Consider the following 18,290-nt stretch of genomic DNA (forward strand, 5'->3'; position numbering starts at 1 on the left):
GTACTTCATTTTAGTTTTTTTTGAGATAAAGACAAAAGGACTTAGATTCCATCTAAATCTGTTTTCTGCCTTTTAAAAAAGTTCTCTGAATCACTACTCAATATTTGCAAACACACGCTATCTTCGTTAATCATACAACTATCTTTTTTCATAATCTCATTCCATCAATCAGCTTCGTCCCACCTGTCTTCTTTCCCTATCAAGGCCCACTTTTGCTGTTTTGTTCTGGGCTTTAACCCCACTTACCATCATCTGTGCCAGTCAATTTTCTTTGTTCAGAGATCAGTTTTCAGCCAAGTGTGCTGCCTTAGAAGTCATTTTCCTCTTTCTTTCAACCCACAAATCAGTTCACCTCTCTAAATTTAAACAATTTTCAATAAAGTCCACTTTGCAAGTTTACCAGTGAATATTACCAATATTTTTAAAAAGCACTCAATTTTTTGGACATTTTGGGGACCAACTCTCCTATTCTTTTTAAGTCTCACATTCTTTCTTCTTACCCACACCCATAAGGTAACATGGACAGATTATCATCTGTCTTAAACTTAACTGCTCTTCATCCACAAATCTCACAGTGGGGCCCAAGAGGGGAAGCGAGAGAGGTCATGTTTACTGAGTACTTGTGATGTGCCAGTCACCATGTGGGCACCTTACACATGGACTGACCCGGTTTTTTCCCTTGCAACCATCTTACAGGATATGAGAATCTCCCTTTGACAAATGGGAAAAAAAAAAAACAAAAAAAAAAAAACCTGAGGCTTCCAGTAGGTAAATAACTAGCTCAGGGTTCCGTGCTAGAAAGTTGCAATGCCCAAACTTAAGAAATGAGAAGACTGAGAAGATATTTCAAAGAAGTTGATGAAAAACATGCAAAAGTTGTACTTAGCGGCTTCCACTCTAAAGGCATGTGTTGCTATTTCATATGAAAGAAATTACAAAAAAGACAGAGGAGATGGAGAAAGTGTGTTATCAAGAACTACCACTTGCTCTGTGGCCTAAAGCAACATAGGCATCATGAAATTATCCTCAAACTTGAGGCATGAGAGAGAAATGGGGCCCAAAGATGAGCAGGGACGCAGTGCATGTGTGTTGTGGCACACACAGACCCATGCTGATGCCTGACGCCACCCCTCAGCTGACATATAGAGGGGCACTAATGAGTTCTGCAACAGTAATTCTCCCTACGGTGCAATAGAAGAACTGGGGAAAAAATTAATCTTTGAATATTCCGTATCAAAACAACCCCCCCACAGTTTCTTATAAAACCTCAATAAATGTAGCTACTTAACTGATTAAAGCACATTCTGTGAGCCAATATATATACATTGCAAATCAAGTGTAAGTAATACTCTATTTTATGTACACAAAACAAATTCCCGCTTACCTTAACATTATTAGATCGGGTCACCAATACTAGGTTTCTAGTTCCTTTACACCACTCCCCACTCCACAAAATGCATGTTATAAACACTCTTGAGAGGAAAGGGGAAAGTTAAACAACGACAATTACATTCGATTACAACCTCAGACACTTAGAAATACACAGTTTCTGAGAGAAAACAAAAAGGTCTGTGAATAAGTTGAAAGGAAACAGTGCCAGGCTACTAAAATGTTACAGCTATCCAAATCATAAAAAGAACTACACTAGAGATGTGAGTTAGCACTCTCAAACTTAGAATCCTAGGGTTTCTTAGCAGAAAAAAATCCATCAGGATCCAGGTAAATGGGTCTCGGCATTTTAAAGATGCGGAAATTGAGTCTAAAAACAAAACCGCCCAGTTGTACTACTGGGTTCACTGTCTAACGATGTCCTCTCCCATTCTGTCCACCACACTTCATGGCAGTATTAGATAAAGAAAAAAAATTTAAGGGGAAAGCAAGCTGTTTCCTAATTCATCAAAATGTACCAAGGAAAAAACAAAGGATATAAAAGTTGATAACCTCATTAGTTATAATTCTGCACACCTAGACCATTAGGCCTTTTGATTTAGAAGGCTCAGTAGTGAGACAGCTAGCTAGAAACAATCAAAAACATGACTGACAGATAGAGCAGACATAAATCGTCCAACCCCTTATTATCACTCCAGTGTAATTTCAGATAATAAAATATGGTATGTACCTCACCACCGTTTTCTCTAGAATATAAAATTTAAATTGATTTGGGGAACTCCAATTTCATCTGCTTTCCTTCATGCCAGTTTTTAGTGCCTTTTTTGACGCCATACTTTAAAATAAAGTTCTCTACAATGATTTTCACAAAATGTTTCAGTGATTCTTTTTAAATCTCTGAATAGCTATAAGACTAGGGGACTTTTATTTTTTGTTCTTTTTGCATCTTACTATATTTTGCTTTGAAATAAAAACATTTAAGTTAAAAACAATAAAAAATACTAAACCGACTGGCTAATATTTCTGAAAGTATGCCACAGGTTTAATTATGGGATAGTAATTGTCTAGTACTCATCTAAATTTCATTCTGCTATTGCTGTAACAGGAAGCAGGAGGCCTTGAAAGGAACCCTCTAGAATCCCCAGGGTACGCAGAAGCTGAGTGCATATCTACTCTCCAGGACATACCTCAAAGGAATCATGGTGTGTGAGAGAGCTATTAACAACTTACTTTGTGTATAATCAGCAGAAACAAAAGATATGACAACAAGCATAAAGGCCTCCCTCTCGCTCCCCCCTTCTCCCGTCTCAGGGGAATTCAGCAAGGGAAGGCCAGTGGGCATTCACTTCAGTGTCAAAAGGGCTTCCAGAAAGCACATTTTCTGTGGGGCAGGGAGGAAATATGGCAGGCTTCCTACACACACACACACACACACACACACACACACACACACAAGTTCTTTGTTTACTAAGATCACACATTAAAAACTGTTAAGGGGGGGCACCTGGGTGGCTCAGTGGGTTAAAGCCTCTGCCTTTGGCTCAGGTCATGATCCCAGGGTCCTGGGATCGAGCCCCACATCGGGCTCTCTGCTCAGTGGCAAGCCTGCTTCCCTTCTTCTCTCTCTGCCTGCCTCTCTGCTTACTTGTGATCTCTGTCTGTCTAATAAATAAAAAATCTTTAAAAAAAAAAAAAAAACTGTTAAGGGCCAGACTTCTGAAAAGAAGTCTGAAAAAGCCCCACAACAGGAGCTATTACTCAGAATAACTGAAACTGAATGAGGTAGAAGGTGTGTGTAAGGAAGGGGACAATGGAAGAAACAAAGAGTCACAGAAATGACAACTTGAGAATAGAAACATGTTACCAAGAAAAGGGATTACAGAGTCTGGAATGCTTCTTGCAGAGTCAGGGCCCATTTGAAACTTTATTTTATTTTTAAACATTCAACCTTCAGGTAGCCATTTGCCTCATAGGCACTATAAAAGTCAGAGCCTAAATAAACAAACTAACTTCCATGTCAGGTCAAGACTCTCCAGTTCAGCTGGTCATAAGCCTGGATCGGTTCTGAAGGGCATGTGTTTTGGTGACTTCAGTCTAGCAGTTGCAGGGATGAGGGAAACTATCTGAACCCATGAAAAACTCCTAAAAGAGTGAAGAGACAAAATTTGTTTTAAGAAGCAGAGAATGGGAGAGAGAGAACCCAAAAAGAGTCCCATCAGAGGACGGAGGGATGCGGCTAGGTAGAAGCTCTGTCACCCTCCAAGACAGAGCAAGCACTGATTAGAACTTCAGTCCCATTTCAGTGGTTAGACAATGCCAAGCAGCAAGAGGAAAAACTACTCAGATAACACAAAGAATTCAGGAAGACCATTAAGTGAAATAGATTTGGCAAGAAGCTAGTCATGAGCTCTTGTGAAAAGAGCAGAGAAAGAAATAAATTAATTACCCAACACTATAAAGATGAAGATGTACACTGAACACTGCTACAAAATAAATGAATACAAAAACTGAAAAACAGGAAGATGAACTAAGTTGCTGGATGTACAGATAATGTCTATCTTAATTTTTCAGGCTGCCACTTCACTAAAGACTACATTCCGGGCCTAATCATACTCAGCCATGGAACCCCAGGCTAAGACTCAGAAGGGACAAGTATACAGAAGCTACAGCTCTAGAATCAAAATACTGCTTAACCATCAAAAAGCAACTGGTGAGTCTAAACTGTATTGATCCAGTCTCCAATACAGAATGGCCAGAAATATGCTTTATTCTTACAGAGGCCTTAGATGAGGCAGGGTGTAACAACAGGAACACGGTAATGATGAGGGATCTATTATAGGAGAATGGAGTAGGACAGAGGACAGTCCCTTCTAGAGTCAGCCCAGAATAATGAGCTATAGGATCAAGATGAGAGAGGAGGGAGCAGAAAAGGGTTAAGGAGGGATTCTGCTACTCAACAGGTTGACAGACACACAGGATTACTACAGGATGGGCACATGTCCTCACAGAAGCCAGGTAGTATTTAATTAGGGGTTCATTCTCTTTCTGCCTCTGGAGCTGGTTCTCCTGGGTGAGCTGGGGGCCCTAGGCTCTGCCTAGGAGCAACCTCTGCAGGTACAATTACAGGAGATTTTCACAACCACAAACAACAATAGCTTGTTTTTATACTGTGAAATGTGGAATAGAAGGTAAAAAAACAAAAAAACAACAAAAAAAAAACCTCTCTTTCCCAGTGACCCCCTGCGGAGCCTGATGGCCCATGAATAATGCTGAAATTACACAGAATCTTTCTTCCAGAGCGCTCAAAGGGCTTTACACATATAGTGTTTATTAATTCCGGTATCGGACAAGTAAGAAGAGAGGAGAAAATTTCTATCATACTCTTTTTAAACCGGAAAACTGAGGACCATCAATACAGCCCTCCCCCACATTTGATAAACTGAACAGAACTGAAATTAAGACAAAGTTCCCTCAACTACCATGCTAGTGTTCTAGGAGAAAAGCCTTCTACCATGAGTTTGTTTGTCCAATTTTTATTTTACATGGGTTTGAATGTGAATGAAGTTATTTGTAACTTGCCAGCTTTATACTTGAGAAAGAAAAGGACAGAATCTGATTATTTTCAACTGGTTTACAATCATTTTTGTAATTGCGTATTTTTTAAATTGAACACCTCAAATTGTTGCTGACAGGCACATACATTGCCAAGTCTGACAAGTAACATTAAATGAAATTTCTTTTTTTTTTTTAAGATTTTATTTATTCATTTATTTATTTATTTATTCAGGGAGAAGCAGAGGAACAAGGAGACTCCCATTGAGTGGGGAGCAGGGCTCCATCCAGAGTCCATCCATGACCCTGAGTTCATGACCTGAGCTGAAGTCCGTCACCTAACCAAATGAGCCACTGAGGTACCCCTAAAATTTCAAATATGCTTATATACACTCACATTAATTTTCTTTCAGTCCTCAAAGCTCAACTCCAACTATCCTAAAGACAAGTAATACGAAAAACTCCACTGGCTTTGGCGTTAGACCTCTGTTTTAACTTCAAAGGCAGGACCTTGTAAAGATGATCAGTAAAGTACCAATTTAAAGTCTCGTTTCCTACATCTATAAAATGGAAATAATTATGTTTTTACTGTGTAAGTTTGGCTAGGCTGAAGGAGATGACACAGATAAAGCACCTAACTGAGCTTGCAGTAGGGACACAGTGTAGGTAAATGATACTTCCCCAGATAATCACCCCACCCCCCTCCCAGCACACAATCCCATAGAGCCTGAGAAGTTTGAGACAGAGAAGGAACGGATTTGGGAGGAGGAAAAGTAAACCTCAAGTAACAAAGGAATAATGTAAGCAATTAGCAAAACTAAAAAATAATATCTATTCAATTAGTCTCAATTAGGGGCCAGGTCAATCAACTTTCAGAAGACTTCCTAGAATGCTGTGTTGAGGAAGACTAGAAAGACCTGTGTAAATTCTGAGAGACTGACCATTACCATCTTCACTGGGGGAAGGAATGGAAAATGGCACATTTCATACTCTGCCACTCCTGCCCCAATGAAGCCCTTCACAATTAAAACATAAAGCACTTTTTTGGGTTTTCTTTCATGCTAGTGGTTTAACCTATGAATTAGAAATAAGGACCTTCCAGGGAACAAAGCTGAATAAAATCTGAAGAACCTCTACCCTTTGGGGGCAAAAAAGAAACAAACAAACCAATAAAAAACACCCACAAAACTGAACAAAACAATAAACTGATAGATAAAACCAACAGTCTGGGTCAGTGGTTCAAAGTGTACTCTTCAGCCAACGCACATTATTAGCACCACCTGGGAACTTGTCTGTAATGCCCATGGGACTGAAGGCCCGAGACCCACTGTGACAAAACCCAGGGGTAGAGCCCAGCCATTTGCTTACGGAAGCCTGCCAGGTATGCTGAGAGCATTAAGGTATGAGAATCACTAGCATAAATAAATGAGAAAATCAAAAAAGAACTGAAAAGGCAAAAGCTCTCTAGATGTTAAGTTAGTTGTAGAAAATATATATGTCTCTTTAAAAAGGGGGGGGGGGGGGGGGGGGGGGGGGGGGTGGTGAAGGAAGAGGAAAGCAGCACAAACAGCATAAATACCAGGATGTCCCAAAAATCTTACTCTGAAGAAGAGATGGAAAGTCAGAAAAGGAGACTCTTAAGAGGAAAAGCCAAAATAAGCAAGCCACTTGAGCAGTGGTCTGTCCAACTCCACAGATGCTGCAAACATCAGGAAAAAATGATTTGGGGATGGATATTAACTTCAGCGTTTAAACTAAAAGCACTTTAAAATGATCCGGGTACCCTCGAACTCAGTAACTGGGTTTGTTCAACTCAGCTTTCTTCCCTGTTTCTCCGCAGGGATCAAGAATGAGGATCTCTAATGAGGAGAAAGAGGCTATTTCAAATAATGATCACCAAGCCACTGAATTCTTTCTTTCTTTTTTTTTTTGAGGGGGTGGCATTTTTTTTTTTAAAGATTTTATTTATTTATTTGACAGAGAGATCACAAGTAGGCAGAGAGTCAGGCAGAGAGAGAGGGGTAAGCAGGCTCCCTGCGGAGCAGAGAGCCCGATGTGGGACTCAATCCCAGGACCCTGAGATCATGACCTGAGCTGAAAGCAGAGGCTTAACCCACTGAGCCACCTAGGTGCCCCAGGCATTTTTTTTTTAAAGAAAAAAGTTCACTTTTGAAGAAAATAGGTGCATTTTACTTGCTCTTACTTCATCAGAGGCACAAAATGGGACAAATCCAAAGGGTTTCTTTTCTTCCTAACTTTAACAATACTAAAGAGAAAAATGTATGTGAGAAAGAAGAAAAGGGAGTATGGGGATGACGAAAGATAGAAGGATGTGTTACCTGCCAGAGAGTGAGAATATAAATATTACTCCCCAAAAACTCAGTGTCTCAAGTTACCCAGTAAATCACCTACCTTAAACCTATATGTTTAAAAAAAAAAAAAAAAAAAAAGTTTTAGTAGCCATACATGGTTTAAGAGACAAATCCAAAGAGCACTTAAACTAGATTTAATGCACAGTAGTCGTCTAGAGATACAGATTCCTCTGGACTAGCCCCTTACCCCATTTGACAGGACTTAGACTTACTATGAAGAGTGAGGCTGAAGGAAGCCACAAACTATAGCAAGAGACCAGAGGAATTCCAACTGCTGTAAACAGGAGAACCCAGGGAGCCTTTCCGGTGTTGCCAGAGTTTATAATGTAGCATGCCTTAGATCAATGAATCAACATGGTTTTCTTTGCATGCAAATTTTGAACACAGGTAATAAGAAAGGAAATGGAAGGCAGATTGAGGCTTGCTGTTCATTCACTGAAAACTTTCCCAATTCAGATGTAAGTCATACTGTGTATTACACAATACCCCTCCACGCCTGGTAAAGATCCCAGGCTAAAAAGAGAAACCGTACAACAACATACAAAGTTCATTTCTACAGAATGCCCACCCTCCCGCTAACCACAGCCCCTGCCCTATCCCAAGTACACTAATCCTAACTGGGGTGAGGTCTCAGGGAGATGAAACACTGCAGTGTTCTGTACTAGACAGGTGAAAAGTGAACCTAAATGCCTCCTACCAAGGGCAGTTCTTTGTTACTATGGGTCTCAGGAAGCGGTGAGAAGGGAAAGTAAAAGGAGTTTCTTATATTTTCCTTGGGGAATCTTACAAAGTATTTTTTCAAACATACTTTATTCCTAAAATCTAGTGGCTTTAGAGGCTAAAAGCAGCAGCTTAGTGGACAACAGAATGCTTTATAAATGATAAAACACAAGATTTTTTGGTTTGTTTTTGGTCTTAGAAGCCTCACATGAAGATAGAGCTACTTATATCATCAACTCACCTAACGATAAGTAATGCTGTAAAATACCATTTTCTCTCTACAGGTTTCCTTTGGTGATGCTCTTCCCAGGTTTCACAGACCACCATTAGAAGAAGTGTTCCAAAATCCCTCCCTATTCCTTACCTCTCCTGTGAATTTTAGTCCTGCAACTTTCAAGCTCCCAGTAGAGCTAAACAAGCAAAGCAAACAGGTTCACTGCAATCCCATCTTTACTACAGGGCTCTCCCCCACTTTGCTGTCTTTTGCAATGTTATCACCATAATCTCATTAACAAAGTCTCAGAACAGGATTAAAAGCCTCCTCTTTACTTCCCAAACCCAGTAAATGGGTTTACTGAAAGCATATCCATTCTTCTCTTCCAAGCTCTTCAGCTACCACCCCAGCACCAAAGATTTTCTCCTTCCAGACCATTTCTAACAAGTGTACCCTCAGACCTTTGCCATAACCCTTAAGTGATAACACCACCTTTATCATTTCACACTCACCAACCAGTGCCATATATCACCACTCCAATTCTCAAACATATTCTCCTAGATGATGCTTAGAGCTCCCCACAAATTACCAATTAAAGTTCCTTCCAAGCCCTCTGCAACTTTGTTCTCTACCCTGCCTTTCCAGCTTTATCTCTTCCTCCTCGTTCATGACAAATGCTTAATAGACAGTCTAATTAGACTATTGGCTCTTTCTTGCATACTGATTTGGACTTTCCTAATTTGACATAGTTTGCATGCTGCTCTTTTTAGACTACCTTCTCCTGCGTTACACTTTTGAAAATCTTTCTATTTCCCAATGCCACTTCATAAAGTTTTCTGATAGCCCCAGGCAGAAGAGATCTCCTCCCCAATGTTCCACCATCCTCAGGGATCTCAGCACTACACAACTTTGGAGAGTAAATACATGTTTTTCTTTCCTTAAGGGCAGGAACTTAACTTCTCTTTGTATTCCCCTAGAGCCTGCACCACACTGCTTTACACACACACAGCAGACAATCCACAAATACATGCAACATCAATAATAAATAAATCTCTCAAAGTTCATAGTGGCACCAGTAAGCCAATGCTACATTAACTGTACCTTCATTCCACTAGATCCTCAAAAAACACCCATAAGGCAGTTAAGGGCCAATAATTCCTATTTTATAGAAATTCAAGATGCAAGGAGGTTACTATTTATGCACAGAACATTCTTCTGAGTATAATTTAGCCTGTAAAAGTTCAGTAACTAATTCCATGTCACCCTGTTGATTTGTGGTACGTTTCTATGGAAATCATACTTCTCTTGCTGGACTCTCCTTCCAACTTACTTCAGGATACCTCTAAAACTGGACTCCATCACAACAATCTTCTAGAGATGAGAAAATGTACAACACTTTCCCTACAACAGAAGCGTGACAGAACTTTCTCTGCCCCGCAAGTTGTCCGCATATGCTGAAATCTAAAGTACAGAATGATAAATTCTGCCTCTTCGTTTAAAATTTACTAGGCTTTGAAGAAGCAGGTATGAAAACCTCCCGTAATAAGCTCTTTAAAACATATATTGATTGGCATATACCTAGAAAGAAAGTAATCAGCCCATTACACTGCCCTGAGAGAAGAACACATTTCCAAGATACCATGAAAGTGGCTTACAGCCAGCTGGAGATAAATTTCCATCCCCAATCAGTGTCTCCTTTGTTTCAAGCCTGGAGTAGGCAACTACAGCCTGTGGGCAACTGCTATCTTGTGATCTACTTTTGTAAATAAAGCTTTATTGAAATACAGCTATGCCTATTCCTTTATATTGTCTATGACTGTGTCTACAAAAACAGAATCGGATAGTTGTTACAAAACCACTTGACTGCCTAAAATACTTACTATACAGACCTTCATAGAAAAGGTTTACCAACTCATTTTAGACTGTACAAAATTATACCTCTTTCCCCAGCAACATCATTTTTAAAAATTTATCTTTATGAAATAAGAATAAAGTGAAAACAAGAGTGTTCATACTGAAGCAACACGCCTCTTAAAAGAAAGACGGCAACAGCCCCAATGTCCACAAACCAAGGACCTATTACATAAATTCTGGTACAGTGATTTAGTAGAAACCTGTTAAAAATTATGATGGATATCTAGATTTATAGACATAAAAAGTTATCTAGGACAGGGATGAGTAAAATTTAAAACGCAAGTCATATATCCATAATCCTTTTATGCAGCTAATACCTATCCCTATGTTTGCATGCACACCCAAATGAAGAAATGAAGAAATGACTAAAAAGATGTTAATGAAATGTTTCCTTGGTGGCAGCTTTTCAGATACCTTTGTAGTTTAATCAGATCCATACAAATGACTATGTATCCTTTACACAAAGGATGTAAAAAAAAAAAAAAAAAAGTTTAAGTATAAAGATTAAAAAAATCAAGGGGTGCCTGGGTGGCTCAGTGGGTTAAAGCCTCTGCCTTCCGCTCAGGTCATGATCCCAGGGTCCTGGGATCGAGCCCCATGTCGGGCTCTCTGCTTAGCGGGGAGCCTGCTTCCTCCTCTCTCTCTGCCTGCTTCTCTGCCTACTTGTGATCTCTGTCAAACAAATTAAAAATAAATTCTTAAAAAAAAAAAAAGATTAAAATCAAGGTGCAAAGTTTACATTCCACATTTTATAAAGTACTAGGGTTTGGGTTTTGGATTTTGTTTTTGTTTGTTTGTTTTTAATCTTTCAGTTTGGGCAGGCTTCTGGTTTTGGTGTTGCTGTTTTAATTTTTCCTTTTTCTTTGTTTTAAAGACAAAAATACTCTTAGGCTTACTAATAACCTGCACATCTAGGCAGTGGCATTCCCACTATATATGACAACCTCAGTTTTGGATGGAAAAAGTCCCCTGCAAAAGGATGCATGGGTTAGGAAGAAGAAGAGAGGTTAACAGATAGCCCCCTGAATGGAAATGTATTAATTCAATCAGTGTCTTGCTTCTGGGTTACCATAAAAAGGTTCATAAAGTACCCAAAAGCCACGTAAGATTTTAGAATTATGCTGCTCAGTGACTGATTCTCAGTGAAGAGTAAGAAAGGAGAGATTTTTCTCCATCTTCATTTTCCTCAACAAAAGTAAGCTTCTGCAATATTGGCACATGTATTTTTTAAACCAGTAATGAAAAAAGGCCAAGGATGTACATGATACAAGTATTAAGAACCGGGTAGCACCACTGACAAAGAGATGCTAAGTTAACAACGCATAGTCTTGAAAACTAACCACAAGAACAACAGAGGGCAAAATTGCTAGTAACAACCAACGCAGCTCACGCTCTCTCTCTGTGCCAGATGTCCCAGGCATGAGTACTAAGCCCCACTTTGTAAGTGAAATAACTGATGTTCAGAGAGGTTATAGAACTTTTCCAAAGCCACACAAAGGAGACAGAAATTGAAAAGCAGAAAAATCTGCCTCAAAAGTCTGGACTTTTCCACCATGCCAGCCAATGAAACAGAAATTACATATCTAATGATGTACTAGATAAAATCCCAGTATAAATTTAACAAGTTAGAACATTTAAAATTTCTGGTTTATAAAGGTATTACAGAATGACCACATCAATTAATTTGCTTTACATAATTTATTTTAAATCGTGTTTTCTACATTATTTTTTCAGAGTTAAATATATCCATATTCTCCACCCTCACATTTACACATATATGATATGCATAATATTTTTACAGATATGCTATACCATTATATAAAGCACAAAAAGTTTTTAGTATTTTCATCCCTAAGTAGAATCTGGATTTATTTGTAGACATGGACTCCAGTTAGGCAGAAAACTGTGACTTTTTTTTTTTTAACGACTTTTCCCACAGCAGAATTATTTCAATGCTATGGATTAAACAAAATCTGTGCCCTGAAAATTAATATGTGAAAGCTGTACAATAACATAACCTTTTTTTTTATATTGGCATTAACCTACACTATTTTTCTCTTATGTAAGAAGCATATATTCTCTTTTAAAATTATGCAGAGATTAGATTTTCCTGTGAGTTCCCCTAATTGCACCTCCACACTCAGGATAAATAAAACCCTTAACTCCGAAATAGGGAAGCTGAGGAGGGTGGGAGTATCACGCTTTGGTTTTCTGATCAGGCAGTCCATGGATTCCTGATAGAGGCCTAAAAGTCAGGACTCTGTAGCTGTACTCCTTTCCATCTAGAGCACCTTTGATTTTTGTCAGCTCTATATATTGACTTTCTTATAAAATTTAATTTGAGGGGCGCCTGGGTGGCTCAGTGGGTTAAAGCCTCTGCCTTTGGCTCAGGTCATGATTCCAGGGTCCTGGGTATCTGCTCAGCGGGGAGCCTGCTTCCTCCTCTCTCTCTCTCTGCCTGCCTCTCTGCCTACTTGTGATCTCTACCTGTCAAATAAATAAATAAAATCTTGAAAAAAAAAATTTAATTTGAAAGAAAAATCCTAGCAGATTCTACAATGATTGGTTTTTTTTTTTTTTCTTTTTTAGTCAATGGCTTGAGTTACAGATGGATAATGAATGAGGCAGAAGAAAAAGCAAAGACTTTGGAGTTAATTTTATTGGATACAGATTTTAGACTGTTATTTCCTCAACTATAAAATAAAAATATGTGTACCTGTCCTGAACGCTTTTTAATAACTGAATAAGATAACATGGGTACCAAGTCTAGTACACTGTGTGAGCTAAGAGATAGCGGTAAAGTTATTAGTTTTTAATCCTCATTCTTTTACACTTAGTAACAGGTGAAAATAAACGCTAAGCCAAATATTTATTTTAGATCTGAAGATGCGGTATGTTCAAAGTAGGATTGGCTAAAAGAAACTAGATGTTAAGCAAAATAACAATGTTAATCAAAGGTCATCTATAACAGTTATTAAAGTACTACACAGGAGAACACAATTACTTTTGATAAAACATAATCCAGGATTAAAAAGCACTAAAAGAAGCACATTTTGCTCAACAAATAGTTCTCAAGCCCTTAACTACACTGAAAGCACTGTGCATGACTAGAAATGAAGATGAAATATTGCACGATACCCATGTATGTAGCTTGCTACTATTCTGTTTAATTCCGAGAGGTGTAAACACAACTGGCTTTCCTGTGATCTTAATTCCATGAATACAAGGGAATACTCAAAAAGCCAGGAATACAGGCTGGGGTCTTACCTTGAAGTTATCAAACTTCAAGTTCTACTACCAAATGCTAAGGATAATGAGTATAATAAGGCAGGAAGCTTCCACTCAGGCACATGATCAGAACTGATGATACAAAGTATACAGAACTCAGGAGAATTTGCCAGACCGGATTTGTAGACTGGAGCTTTGCCTCCAGTCTACAGTTAGCCGTAACTGATATCACAGAAATAACAGCAACGTTCTGACATCAACGAAGGCCAACCTGGTGAGAATTGTTCAGAGTGGCAAAAATGCAAGACTAATGGATGACACAAGAGGATTCTCAACCAAAAAAAAAATTAAAAAAAGGAAAGAAAGAAGGAAAAAAGAAAAACTGTCTGCCAATGCCTCATCTCTCCATTCCTTTAAACAAAGAAATTAAAACATTTTATTTAAATTTACCTAATTGTTCCCAAGAATTCACGCCTCCCAGGGCAAGCTGAAAAAAAGGGATCTACAGTTCACTCAATACCTACTTGGTACCAAAACTTCACATGTGTTCTCATTTCATCTTCCTGACAGAGTCTCAAGCTAACTTCAAGCCATTTTGGAACTGAAGAAAATAAAAGCTAGAGTTAAAGTGGCTTATCCAAGGTCCCAAGACTAATAAATTGCAATATTTGAATCTGAACTCAGGTCCCATCTTTTACTCCCCGCTCCCCACCACCCCGCCCCGGTGAGTTCTACAATACCAAACACTAACATTGGGTCCAATGGAAACAGAAAAATGCTGAGACAACAAATATTGTTATTAACAAAATTTGATTCTTAGGGGGAAAAAAAAATCCTAAACCAACTTTAATTTTTTTATTAGGGAGACATAATATTGTACTAAATCTACTCTTTCCCCCTTGGATTATGAGGGAAAATTTTAATTAATCAAATTGGATAAGTTTGAAAAAACCACAACATCCTTTTTATAATCAAAAACTGCTCTCATTATCGGGATAACAACTGTATTTTTAGATACTCTAAGTGTACATGACGAATTTTTTCTTTCTCAGTTTGGCACTGTTAAGGAGTTTTTGTACTATTTAAGATAAAGAATTAATTTCGAAACTGGCTATAAGGGGGGAAAAATTCTAGCACAAAGTAAGTTTAATAGTCTTCTGAACACTGTACTTTAGAATCTGGAACTAAAAACAAAAATCACAAGAAAACTCCCAATATCACTTTACTAAATCCAACAAAGTAAAAAAATAATAATATTTCTTCTTAATGCGAGTATTTTTTAGGACATAAGGTAAAATACCTAATCAATTATGTAAACTTTGAAGTGCCCCATCCATACAAATCATGACTTTTGCTATAGAGTTGACTGCTTGTGGGTTAAGACCTCCTATGAACAACGTGAATGAATCTGTTTATAAAGAACAACCCATTATACAGATAGCGCTAATCTGATTAAACACAGGAAGTCTATCTTGACAAAATCATCACTTTACAGAAATAATATAAACCATGTACTCCATATGAATATGTATATATACGCATTATTAAGGAGGAGAAAATGATACATCACAAGCCATGGAAACAGAGTAAGTATTAAGGTTCGAAAGTGGAAAGAAACAGAAAGGCAATTCAAAATTAAGATTCAAACTACTGTGGTATCTTTACTTAGGTAAGCCCAAGAAAATCCGTATTTCTCCTACTCATTGGGAAAAAATCGGGCACATGAATATTTTATGAAGTCACAATGCAAAATCAGAAGGCTGTTCCACACACGCGTGCTTTAATCTGTTATAAATTAACTGGAGTCCGATAAATCATGAAGCAATCCTGAGTGTTATATGTAACATGCACAATTACAACTGAAGTCAAATCATACACACCCTCAGCTAATTGTAAGCCTAAAACCACTGGAACAGCGAATGAGAAAGCTGGAGTTTCCCCTGGAGAGGGACTGGGATGGGAGCAAATCTACAAAATGGATATATCTGAATCAACTGCAAAACCCGAAAATGTCCTAAAACCCTGAAGATGTTCACGTGGTTTCACAACAAAGTCCCTTTACAAGATCCACAGACCAGATGACTTGCATCTTTTAAACCGCCCTGATTTTAAATCACACTGGAAACCTCTGGCTGCAATTGAATTAGAATGGTTCAGTGTACCCCTTCTAAACGCCAAGGGGGAAAAAAAACAAGCACCATACTTAAGTTTGTTTTGTTTTAAACTAGACCTTCTGCATTCCAAAACTGTATCCCTCTGACTGATATAAACCGTTATTACAGAGAAATGGTTAATAAAAAAAGTTTTTTAAAGGAAACCAAACCATCCAGTGAAAGGAATGAGGGAGTAGTAATGGTAACATACAGTACCATGAGCTGCAGTGGCCTCCCAGTCAGTGGTGCAAGGTTAACAGATCACTCTTGGCCTTCAGGCAGACAGCAAAACACAGCCTTGGGGGGATGGGTAGGAGGGGGAGTGGGGGGTGGGCAGGGACCAAGGCCAGGGGAGGGGGCTCTCACTCGGATAGTTTACACAAGAAGTCAGCTCAGCTCCTTTCAGACGCATTCTTCCTCTCTATCTCCCAACCTCTTTGCGTGTGTCTTGTCGTATTTTCTTCAGCTGTTAATTGTCCAGACGGCAAGACTTTAAACAGCCACAGTTTAGGAAAAAGCGAAACCCCTCTAAGTGACCATCACAGCAAATCAGCTTCACGCTGGTGGGTAAAATTTTCCAAGGGAAGTGTTCTTCTGATAGTTCCTGAGTCTCTAAGTCACCCCCCCACCCCCACACGCCGCCACACACACTCCCCTAGAGGGCTAAAGGCACTGTGGCAATAAAACATTCATGCGACTTGGAATTTTAACACAATGCCATTTCCCTAGTTTAACCTGAAAGGAATGCACTAGTCACAACAGACTACATCATCCTGCCATTAAACCCTGCCAAGGAACTGCTTTTTTGGCCGTGCCGGGCCAGCTTTGACGGGAAAGGAGTACACAGACCCACACACTGAGCACAGAGGGGCCACCTCTGCTTCCTCAGCTTAGGCCAGCAACACCCTGCTCTTGAACATGACCCTTGACCCTTCGCATTGTGACTGGCTTGTGATGCATGTGTCACTCTGGAACTTATGCAGAGCCACCACTGACTGCGCAGGCCATTTGCTGCTCCTTCTCCACAGGACTTGGGAGGATGCCAAAAGTTCTTATTATTACTGCTACCACTGAAACCCTTAGGTTTAAGTGTGGGGATGCTTTCTCCCTGTGTCCCAGAGTGGTCTGCTTTTCTCTTTCCTTTGGTCAGGACTTTTTAAAAAACAAACTTTGCATTTGCATTCATAATTAGGTTATGATTACCGACAAAATGGTTTGCTTTGGGGACTACTTATCAAAGCTGCCAGGTCTTTCGCATTTAAGTGACATTTAATTTAGATTTACAAAATACAAAAACAAATAATTCTGATTTCTCCTGAGAATCTTAGAGAAAAACTCAAAGGTGTTAAATTCTAAAAACATCTTAACCATTTGATGGGGCTAAGGTACTATCACAAAACAAATAACAAATTAGATTTTAAAAACCCCTAGATTTATAGATTTATTGGTTTATTACTTGTGCAGAGATTTCTGCCTTCCAGGGAACATAACTGACAGACCAAGAAGCAAAGAAAAATGTACGTACCACAAATGAAAAATTTAAATCACATTAAAAGTTTAAAAATGGAGGTGCCTAGGTGGCTCAGTGGGTTAAGCCTCTGCCTTCAGCTCAGGTCTTGATCAGAGGGTCCTGGGATGGAGCCCCCTCATGGGGCTCTCTGCATAGCAGGGAGGCTGCCTCCCCCTCTCTCTCTTCTGGCCTCTCTGCCTACTTGTGATCTCTCTCTCTGTCAAATAAATAAATAAAATCTTTTTTTTTTTTAAGTTTAAAAATGTTTTAATTAATTTCTAACTCTGCTGTGAAGCCAATTTGGTCCTTTATAACCAATCACATCACAACAGTATTTTTATTTTAGAAATTGCCAGATACCATAATCTTGCCCCCCACAATCCCTTTTGCCTTCATCCTCAACTTCTCTTCCACTACCTAAAGTACCTTCCAGATTTTTTTTTTTTACTTTTGTGATTATTCATTTTTCCCTTTTTTTGATCATTAACTATTTTTACAGGGTACTTTCAACACTGCCCTATTATTTTGTCTTTATTACTCTTTTCTGCTGTAGCCACAAGTAGGTCTGAAAAACAGCAAGTCTCTCCTTCTTGCCCTTGACCCTGAACTACAGCCAGGTGAGCAGTGAATTATCCCTATAAAAGGCAAAAGGTGCTCTGGCTTTAATCTCCTAGAGTGAGGCCATGTGCCCTTCTCAGTAGCAAATGAAGAACATCTTACTTCATCTAAGAGAACACTCTAAAATACAAAATGATGATCTCTAAGCAAGTTAACATGCACATACAAAATAAAACCAAACTGTCTTCTTTAGCGTCATTTTTGTCTCCTTAGTAGTTGGAATTAGTCTTAAGCCCTAGTTAAAAGATTTATTTCTTTTTCTTTCCTTTAAACAGACATTATCACTCCTTGAAAAGTCATTCTAATCCCTTCCCTTAGCCAACCCATGCTAATTCTAGATAGGAGGACAGCAATTAAATTTTTAAAGGGGGGGGGGAGGGGCGCCCGGGTGGCTCAGTGGATTAAGCCACTGCCTTCAGCTCAGGTTATGATCTCAGGGTCCTAGGATGGACCTCCTCTGCGGGGAGCCTGCTTCCTCCTCTCTCTCTGCCTGCCTCTGGCCAACTTGTGATCTCTGTCTGTCAAATAAATAAATAAAATAAATCTTTTTTAAAAAGGGGGAGGGATTGTGTTCAACCTGGGGGACAGAGGGTAGGAGATCAACCCAACAAAGAAGCAAA

The 18,290-nt window shown here is 39.0% G+C and overlaps 1 protein-coding gene across 1 annotated transcript in view; it reads right to left on the minus strand.

The window, feature by feature from the left end:
- The window catches only part of LOC111156615 (basonuclin 2), a 297,257-nt gene that overhangs the window by 258,443 nt on the left and 20,524 nt on the right, over positions 1 to 18,290 (minus strand). The window lies entirely within an intron of this gene.

This window comes from Enhydra lutris, unplaced genomic scaffold (genome assembly GCF_002288905.1).
Source record: "Enhydra lutris kenyoni isolate GAN:26980312 unplaced genomic scaffold, ASM228890v2 scaffoldscaffold47, whole genome shotgun sequence".
Classification (NCBI taxonomy): Eukaryota; Metazoa; Chordata; class Mammalia; order Carnivora; family Mustelidae; genus Enhydra; species Enhydra lutris.